Source organism: Callospermophilus lateralis, chromosome 15, assembly GCF_048772815.1.
Source record: "Callospermophilus lateralis isolate mCalLat2 chromosome 15, mCalLat2.hap1, whole genome shotgun sequence".
In the NCBI taxonomy this organism is placed as follows: Eukaryota; Metazoa; Chordata; class Mammalia; order Rodentia; family Sciuridae; genus Callospermophilus; species Callospermophilus lateralis.
In genome coordinates, this window is record NC_135319.1 from 36,369,358 (window position 1) to 36,380,274 (window position 10,917).

The following is a 10,917-nucleotide window of genomic DNA, read 5'->3' on the forward strand; positions in this document are numbered from 1 at the left end:
AGCCAGATCTCCTGACTAACCTGTCAATCAACAGGACCCCCCTGGCCAATCCTGGAGTTCAGCCAACTCCCCTGACCAACTTCAAGGGGGCAAGGGACCCTAGAAACACCTTTTCCTGTCCCAAGCCCTTCCCTTCCTGCTGTAAGCCCCATAAAAGTCCAGTCTGGTTGAGCTTTCACGCGGTTTCTCCTCAGACCCTTCCCCTGTCCCCTCTGTAGGTCTGATGGAGTCCCCCCCCCCCGGAGTGATATCTCAATAAAGCCTGCCCCGCCTGATCTGACAGTTGCTGGACGAAATTAGATTGGATCTGTGTTCCATGGAGTTGAAGAATGAACTTTTTCAACTCAGATTCAAGCAAGCAAAATTTATTAAGAAGGGGAAAGTACAGAACTTTGGTGACAGTTCATGGGAGGGGCAAGATTGCCATTTAAGTCTCAGCACATTTTCTTTAATGGGTTTTTTTAGAGAAGGTGTTTCTCCCTATTCTGATTGGTTTCTAGCTGTTACTGGGTCTTAAGGCTAGTTGATGGTTGTTTCTTTCTTTTTCTTTCTTTCTTTTTTTTTTTTTTTTGTTTGATTAACTTGTGTTTTAATGAGAACATAATTATAAACTGATTATGAAAACTTAAAATGTCACTTACTTGGTCCTCCAAGATTGATTGTTTCTTATGTGGCCATTTCAGGGTCTTATTTTGGACACCCTGTTTGCTTTTGTATGTTCTGCTCTCACAATTAGGTGGTGATGTGGTGGTTTAGCTAGTTCCTGTTTTGTACTTTACCTTGTTCTGAAATGACTTTTCCCACAACCTTTTCCTGACCCTATTTTCACCACCTATTAGACCCCTGTCTCATTGTTGAGGCAGGAGAAAGGGTTAAAATGGATAAGCAGGAAACATGATCTCCTTTGAGGTCAGGTCTCTGTGTAGCAGGACTGAGAAACTACAGACACAAGCCAAGCGTCATCAAGACCAGGCCAACTCCTGTGTAAGTAGAGAAAAAGAAGAGAACTAACTGATAATGAGACATGTACTACTTGGTACCCAGACCCCAACCAAAGGAGGCATGGTAATCTGGTTGGACCAAAGAGCGCATGAAGAGTTCCTGAGCACTGAGTGCCTTACCCAGAATTGGGTCGGGGGCTAACTCCTTAACCCTATAGATCTACATAAACTCCTAGACAATAGCTGCTCTCCTCATCCCTCTCCTTGGACTTCTCCCTTTAGGAACTCTGAGAGTTAGTTTCTTTCTTTCTCTCTCTCTCTCTCTCTCTCTCTAATAAATTCTGTTACTTTGCTCTCACCCTTGTGTCTGGATTTTGGGAGACAAAGAGCTCAATCCCATGCTCCATGCTACAGTATAGCTGCACTAATTATAGTTCCTTTCATACTTTTCACTATTTTCTGTTTGTTTTTTGGGGCAAGAGACCAGACCTGATTTGTTGGATTTCCAGAGTCAGGCCTCTGGCCTAGGACTCTGATAACAATACAAAGCTAAATGAATATATATATGTGTGTGTGTGTGTGTGTGTGTGTGTATATATATATATATATATATATATATATATATATATATATATTAGTAGATAGGAAAGAGTGGTGGGAACATAAGGCTAAGGGGATAAATCTATAGTCTTGGCCTACTGTGGTAATACCCCACATGCTTTCTTTTATTTTTTTATTTTTTGGTACTAGGGATTGAACCCAGGTATGTGTAACAGCTGAGCTACCTCCCCAGTCCTTTTTATTTTTTCTTTTGATACAGGTTCCCAATAATTTGCTGAGATTGGCTTTGAACTTGTGATCCTCCTGCCTGAGCTTCCCAAATTGCATGTACCACTGCACCTAGCAAGGTTTATTTACTTATCGCAGTGCTGGAGGTTGAACCCAGGCCCTCACAAATGCCAGGCAGGTGCTCTAACATTGATCCATGTACCCAGCTCCCACTTTTTTTTTTTATCTTGAGACAGGGTCTCACTAAGTTGCAAAGGGCCTCACCAAGTTGCCAAGGCTGGCCTCAAATTTGTGTTCCTGCTGTCTCAGCCTCCAGAGTTGCTGGGATTATCAGCATGCTCCACCATGCTGGGTTACACACCACTGACTTTTAAGAAAATGTCTGAGCTGGACATGGTCCAAGTGGCTCAGGAGGCTGAAACAGGAGAATCACAAGTTTGAGGCCAGCCTCAGCAACTTAGCAAGGCCCTAAGCAACTCAGAGAGGCCCTGTCTCAAAATAAAATATTAAAACGGCTGGGGAGTGGTTCAGTGACTGAGCGCCCCTGAGTTCAATTCCTGGTACCAAAAATGGTGGGGATGAGCCAGGTGTGGTGGTGCATGCCTGTAATCCCAGCGGCTTAGGAGGCTAAGGCAGGAGGATTGTGAGTTTAAAGCCAGCCTTAGAAAAATAGAGGTGCTAAGCAACTCAGTGAGAACTTGTCTCTAAATAAAATACAAAATAGGGCTAAGGATGAGACTCTATGGTTGAGTGCACTGAGTTCAATCCCCGGCAGCCCCCCGCCAAAAAAAAAAAAAAGGTGGAAGATGGGATATAGCTCAGTGGTAAACTGGCCCCGGGGTTCCATTCCCAGTACCAAACAACAACAACAACAAAAGAGTTAGCCAATCCTAACGGATCTTACTTGCAGAATCTGAAGTTGCTGTAGAACAGCTTCTTGATCCTGATCTCAATTGTGACCTGTCCTAAAATTTTTCATAGTAAGAACGTGCCTGAAACTTTTGTGAGTGGAGGACTGAATCAGCTGCCTCCTCAACTGTTGATCTTTTTTTTTTTTTTTTTTTTTTTTAATTTCTACTGATCTCATGGCTGGCTAAATACTGGCAGGAAGATGATTTTCACATTGACTGTCCTTCTTTGTCTTACTGTTATCTTCTCCTATGCTGTGGTAGAGGATCCTTCCAAGAAGAGTTCTGTATTCTGTGCTTTTCCCTTCCTGCGTAGTTTTCTGTCTTCAGTACTGGCCTGCGAAACTCTCTGGCTTCCATCCCATTCACTTATGTAGCCTTTGCTCTGCAAGGTTGAAAGATCGCCCTACTGATCCTTTGGAAGTTTTCTCAACTGGTTCATTGTTAATTTCTGCTTCTGTAGTCACCACACTCATTCTGCCTTTTGGGAGAACTTGGAAGCCCCTACCAACCCTCCAAGGATATTTGCAGGATGCCATGAAACACCTATCACCACTACTTTTTATTTTATTTAATTTTTATTTAGTTGTAGATGGACACAATGACTTTATATTTTATTTACTTATTTTTATGTGGTGCTGAGGATTGAACCTAGTGCCTCACACGTGGAGGCAAGTACTCTACCACTGAGCCACAACCCCAGCCCCTACCACCACTACTTTGACATATACTGTTAAAGTGGATAAGCCGGTGGTTCTTCCATGACCATGCTGGCTCCTCTTCCTCCAGGACCTTTGCCAACTCTTCCTGACATTGCCGTGTTGAACTGTCCTGGGCCTGCAGACTTGGTTGCTTCAGTGCTCTCAGCTACCCCTGCTACTGCCCCTATGGTAGGCCTTGTATATTCTGTGACTATATTAGAGAGTGTGCTAGGGGTGGATTCAGTGGGCCATGTACAAACAGTATGTGTGACAGGTACATTGGACTTTCTCTCCTACAGCATATTAAAGGAGGTGGCTCAGCCAGCTCAGGGAATGCTGAGTTGTCAACTCAGCTGAATGCTGACCATTTCCTGATGTTCTCCAGAGAGTTCCTATTCTGAGAGAGAAAATAGAAAAAAAAAAAAAAGAGAGATAGAAAGTAAGAACAAAAGGGGCTGTTCCTTTCTCTTTCTATAAATGAGCAAACCAGGGGCTTATCAATAGACAAAATTTTTAAGGTCATCAAGCTCCCATTTGATGCAGGAATTCCTTGTCTAGAGGTCCTGTCAGATGATCTGATTAATTTTATTTAAACCATTACAGAGTTAGGGAGAGCACTATTGCAATGGCCCAGTGAACATCTTCCCATATCTTTATTTTCTACTCTTGCACTAGTATTTCTATAGAGAAGATTCCTAGAATGGGGATTGCTGAGTCAAGGGTATGCACATTGTACATTTCAACAAAGTGAATCAGTTACACATGGGTGCTCACACAGAGTGATTTATACAAAATAGCATTCATGGAAAGAAAGATTATAGTTCAAACAAAGGAATGACTTTCTAATAGCTAACAGTATCCCATGTCAGACCAGTCTGCTTTGATTTGGGTAGTTCAAGAAGAGACTGGACTATCACTATGCTAAAGAGATGATTATGTTATTTGGTATGAAATTAGAGTGATAATATCTAAGGAATTTCTGAAATTGAGCCTTGGCTTACACTCTGGAAAGCATCAGGAGCCTCTCCATGTGGTAAATCCCTCATCTTGGCCCATAGGCATGGACACTTTCACAAGAACTGCATTTTCCAGAGCACCCTCAGAGAACACCAAAGTCTTAGCAGGACAAGCTGTTAGATGGGTTTCCAAAGCACTCTGGCCCCATGCTGTTGAATTGCAGAAAAGACTTACTGTGTGGCTTTTCTTGTATCATTCAATAATAAGTATGTCCACTGTGTTCCCAGGAGGTGTGGTCTAGGGATTGCTGTAACCTTCCACTGGTGGTTTCAGGAGATAAATAGGCTTTCTCTAATAGGCAGAGATACAAACCTGCAAGTATATATAATAGTCATGTGGCAAGTTTCAGGGATAGATGTTGTTTCTCAAACTTCAAGAGAAGCAGCATGAATATTTTTAAAATCTTTGTAGGCATACAACCTCCTCCCTTAGTGTTTTGGCTCTTTATATTCTGTGGCTCGTGAGCCAGTGGCATGACATCAAGTGTCAGAGGACAGGACTGGAAGATGTTATGCTTATGGTCTTCATTTGGATATGAATGTGTACCTTTATCATTTCTTCTTTTCTGCTATCTGGATGAAGTTGCTCTGAAACATCAGTGCATATGGTGTGTACTTGAATATGTCATAATTTCCTTCCTTGTGAAATTCTTCTTCGAGTTATTAAACATGCCCACTGCCCATTGTGGACTGAGTAGTGTTGTGATGTGGATTCAGTACTCATGGTTATTATTTTGGTACTGGGAATTGAACTCAGAGGCACTTAACCACTGAGCCACAAACCCAGCCCTTTTTATACTTTGAGACAGTGTCTCACTGAGTTACTTAGGGCCTTGCTGTTTCTGAGGCTTGGCTTTGAATTCCCATTCCTTCTGCTTCGGCCTCCCGAGCTGCTGGGATTATAGGAGAGCACCACTGTGTCCGACCTCATGACAATTATTTATCAACAATTTTCTGCCTATGAATTTTATCACCTAGGAGTTAGCAATAGTTTTCTACACCCTATAACAAATGACCACAAAGTCAGCAATATAAAACACACTTGTGCTATCTCACAATTGCCACAGGTCAAGAGTTTGGGCAGATTTGGATGGGTACTCTGCTCTGGGTTTCACAGGACTGGGACTAGGATTTCATCTGTGGGCTTTGGGGCCCACTTTAGAGTGAAAATGGCTTTTGAAGGAATTCATTTCTTTCTGGTGCTGAGGATTTAACCCAGAGGCACTCTACCACTGAGTTCCATCCCCAGCTCTTTTTATTTTATTTTGAGACAGACTTGCTAAATTGTTGAGGCTGGCCTCAAACTTGTAATCCTCCTGCATCAGCCTCCCAAGTCACTGGATTACAAGCATACACCACTGCACCAACAAAGAAATTTACTTTTTTGAAGCTGTATTATTCTTGGTGGATTTGTAACTGAATGCAATGGTTCTCTTCTAGGTGTGACATGACCAAAAGATAAAAGAAGAAAATCAGCAGAGTTATCTGTAAAGCAATGTTCCAAGAAAGGAAGCAAGGAAATTTTATTTGGGAGCCTATACATATTCATATAGAGAGGCAGTTAAATTATTTTAAAATAAAAACAACTTTATTTGCCAAAAGACAAAAAGAAAATTATATTACTTTTTTTTTTCCTCAAATAATTAAATGGAATACTGGTTATCCTTCAGGATCACATTATAACCAAACCCAAGCAGAGGCTGCTTCACCCCCCAGTTGCCCCACTTTACACAAGGGAGTAATGCCAGACAGAACTCAGCAGGATGGCTTTCTCACCCCTCACTTCCCCACTCAATGCACTGTAGGAAGGGAAAATTCCACCCCAGTCCAACACTCTGAGTCACCTACTGCAGGCATCCTGCAACAGTTACACTGGACCTGGACTCACAGACACTGCTGGGTGAAGAATTGAAGCAAAGCAGCTTAAACCTTGAAGCTGCCACATTGAACTTTCCTCAGCTGGGCCTGATCAGGGTGAAGATGCTGGATTTCCTACTTTCAGAAGAGGCCAGAGGGAGGCAGAACAGAGAGGGCGGGGAATCATGCCCAGGAAACATGCTCATCCATAGAGGGCATAATTCTCTTTCTGTACATATCTTATCCCCACTTCAACAGTTGCCAAAAGCTCAGTCCTTGTCCCTGATGCTGACCCAATAACAAGGACACAGTTTTGAGAAAAAAGAAAAAAGGAGATTTATTACTTTGCTAGCAAAGGAGAAACACAGGGAACTCCTGTCTCAAAAACTGTGATTCTGCCCATTTTCAGAAATAGGAGGCTTTTATAGAGATAATTCAGAGAAAATGAGATTATGAAGGAGAGATCAGGAAAGAGAAGATCAGGGAGAATAAGATCAGGGAGGAGAAGGTTAGGGAAAAGAAGATCAGGGAGGAGAAGATCAGAGAGAAGATCAGGAGGAGAATAGGAAAAGATTAGAGAAGATCAGGGAAAAGATTAGGAAAAAGAAAAAACAACTTGTAAGTTTCAAAGCCACAAGGAATCTAGTCAAAGCATCAAGGGAACCTCTGTTACACAGCTGCAAGGAATGGGCCAAGCCATTCTGCAGAGATAGAGGAGCCTCCCTGAGGGGGATCAGGGGTCTTCCTGGAAAGGACAGAGCATATATGTTGGCCATGCCCACCCAAGTCAGCCAACACCAGGAACCCCTTCCCCTCATGACCAACCTGGCAATTACAGGACACTAGGGCTAGAGTTCCTAGCCTATCTTTTGGCCAATAACAATGTTATTCAGAACAAAAATATTTTGGATCATAAAAATCTAGGATTAGTGTTCTGCTGTTGAACACTATCAGCAATGTTACAACAAAATAAAAAAGGAAGCAGAGGGAGAAGATGAAGACCCAAATGTGATTTGTTTTACTGGGAAACTCAGGCAAAGCCCTTGCAATTCCAATATAAAGAAAAGTGAAGCAAAGGCACTCACATCTACCAGGCTTTCAACCCATTTCCAGCTCTGGCCTCCTCTGAAGCAGTTGCTCAGGCAGCTTTCAGGCACTATTTTTTTTTTTTTTAATATTTATTTATTTTTTTTAGTTTTCGGCAGACACAACAACTCTGTATGTGGTGCTGAGGATCGAACCCGGGCCGCACGCATGCCAGGCGACCACGCTACCCCTTGAGCCACATCCCCAGCCCATTTTCAGGCACTATTCCTTGGTTCTGTCAAGAAAAGATTTCTTCCACCTTTGTGGGAAAAGCTGCCGGTTACAATAGCTAGAAGGGTTTCCTGACCAGCAGATGGCTCACTCCTCACCAAGAGGAAATGTTCAGTGTTTCTAACATTGCAATTTCAAGTTCACTCAGGCTGCAGGGCAAATACTTCAAGAACAAAGGCAAAACATCAAAATGAGATGAACAAAAACAAAAATAAAACCCCCTCTATCACTTCAGTTGAGCCAACCTGCCTTCTGTGCAATAACAACAAAAATCGCTCTGGTTTTATCACCCTTCTCTGCTCAATGTCTAGGTTGTCAGATTCTGGGGACTCTCCCCTAGTTTTGGCTATTCCCTTCTGTGCCTGAAGCAAAAGAGCCAATGCCAAAAATTTCTTTTTCTTCCCCACCTCCTGTTTGGTAAACCAAATAATCAATAAAATAACCATTTGGAATTTCTCATTACTGTGAGATTTAACTAGTTCCCCAAAGAAAAATATTTCTTCCTTGTACAACAATCCCCAGTTGTAGTGGAAGATAATACTCCACACATGGGTTAACTATTGCCATTAAATGCAGACCACAGGAAAACAAGAAAGTTTTGCTGGGTGTGGTGGTCACACCTGTAACCTCAGGAATTAGGAGGCTGAGGTAGGAAGGAGGATTAGGAGTTCAAAGCCAGCCTCAGCAATTTAGAGAGGCCCTAAGCAATTCAGCCAGACCCTGTCTCTAAATAAAACACAAAAAGAGCTCGGATGTGGCTCAGTGGTTGAGTGCCTCTGGGTTTCATCTCTGCTACCAATAAGTAAATAATAAATATATAAACAGTTGAGCAAAAATCTAAACATTCAACTGGGGTCAGTGCTAGTATATGTGTTGGGTCCTATTTTTCTTTTGCTCATACTTATGGACCTGGAATGTTCATACCCAGTTTCACAGGAAGAGGCTCAGGGCCAGTTTGGATCTACCCTGTTGCTGAAAGCTCAGTCCTTGTTCCTGATGTTGACACAACAATGAGGACACGGTTTTGAGAAAAAGGAAAAAGGTTTATTGCTTAATTAGCAAAGGAAAAACACAGGGACTCCTATCCCAAAAACTGATTCTGCTATTAGCAGGAACTGGAGGCTTTTAAAGAGGTGATTCAAAGGCTACATTCCAACTCTGTAGGAGTTGTAATTCACTTGTTAATTTGGGAGATAGTAATTTCCGAGATCTGCTGCCATCCCCAAAGTCTGAATTATTTCATTCTTAAAGTGGGTGTGTGCTCAGGGACAGATAACTCAGCCTAGGATGAGGAAGAAAGGTAATCCTGTTTCCTTTGGGATTAGGGAGGAGGAGATTAGGGAGGGGCTGGGAGAGAGGAAGAGAAAGAAACAGGTCTGTTTTAAAAATAAGTTACAGTGGCAGAGCAGCCAGAGTGATATTCAAAGCACAATATGGACCACTGTTACAATAGAGCACGTTTTGAAAGGTTAAAGTGGCAGAGAAGAACACTTAAAAATAGCTTCCGGGCAAGATTAGTTCAATACTAATAATGCTCCAAGTTGATTCTAGGAACCTAAAAGAAAAAGAGGGGCTCTGTCATTAGAGGAGGTCCCAGAGAGGGGACTTTGACTCTGGACAAGTGGGGTCCTTGGCATACAAGAATGAAAAAAATTTCAGTGCACGCCAGTCAGAGACACAAATTTATTTATGAAAGCAGATAGATATTCAAGGGAGAATACAAGGCATCTTTAGAAGGAGAAACAGCAACTCATTGGTCTGGGGTGTTAATATTTATAGAGGGGCAATAGCTAAGGGCTGAACTACAGAAGACAGAGCCATTACACAATTTCACACCAGTTTTTCTAGCACTAGTTTACTGTACTAGTATCCTGTTACTTTTTGCAGGCAAGGACCTGGGCCAAGGGCATGGGTGGGTTGCCCAAGTGTTTCTTGTTTTGCATTTCAAATGTTCATGGGTGTTTCCTGCATTCCAGAAGTTCTTGGGTGCTCTCTTTCTCACTCTCCCCCCACCCCAAACCTCCAGTACTGGGGATTGAACCCAGGGGTACCTTAACACCAAGCTGCATCTCCAGTCCTTTTTATTTATTTTTATTTGGAGACAGGGTCTCACTAAGTTGTTGAGGGTCTCCTTAAATTATTGAGGCTGACCTCAAATTTGCCATTCTTCTGTTACCAAAAATTTGCTCCTTGTCCCTAATGCCAATATAATAATGAGACATGGTTTTTGAGAAGAAAGGAAAAAGAAATTTTATTGCTTTGTTAGCAAAGAAAAAACACAAGGGACTTCTGTCTTCAGAGTCTGTCTCCCATCAGTGGGAACAGAGGGTTTTGGGAGGTGATTCAAAGGGTACATTCTAGGTGTACCCTAATAGGGGTCATAATTCACTTGTTAATTTGGGAGATTTCTTAGATCGTCTGGATCTAACTCCCAAAACCTGCATTATTTCATTCCCGAGATAGATGTGTGCTCAAGGATTGATAACTGAGTTTAGGATGGGGAAGAAGGGTAATCCGGTTTCCTCCAAGATTAGGGAGGAAAAAAAATGTCCATTTTAAAATAAGCATGAAGTGGACCATTACACTCCTTCCTGTCTCAACAGTCACAAGTATGTACCACCTGTCCATTTAGGTTCTTCTCCTTTGAGACTCAGTAGTAGCACTGCAAAAAATAAAACAAGGAGAAGAAAAAACACTTTCACTTTTTTCCAATGCACTTTGGAATAAAATCTAAATGCTTCATTATGTATTAAAATTGTACTTAAAAGCCAGCTGCAGTGGCACAGCCTGTAATCCCAGCAGCTTGAGAGGTTGAGGCAGGGGAATCACATAGTTGAAGCCAGCTTTAGTAATTTAGCAAGGCTGTGTGCAACCTAGTGAGGCCTTGTCTCAAAAAAAGGGCTGGGGATGTAACTCAGTGGTTAAATACCCTTGGGTTCAACCCCTGATTTTTTAAAAAAGAGAGAGATGGTACTTAAAGCCATACCTGTTCTTGCATTAACCTACTTTAAAGCACTAAGCTACTTCCCAGCCCTTTTTGTTTTGAAACAGGGTCTTGCTAAAATTGCCCTGACTGGCCTTGAACTTGTGTTTCTTCCGCCTCAGCCTCTGAAGTAGCTGAAATTATATGCATTTATCATCACGCCTGGCTGCATTTGCCCACTACTTTTGACATCTTCTTTTGCCTGTCTCCACCATAATAAAGATGCTTCAGTCGTTGCTTTCTTTCTTTTTCTTTTCTTTTTTTTTTTTTTTTCAGCTTAGAGTTGCAGTACATTTCCTTTCCTGGAAAGGCTCTTTGCTTAGCTGGCTCTTTAAATGTTCCATCTGAAAAATCGCACACTCCTGGGAAACTTTCCTTCACCACTCAACTGCATCTTGGTTATTC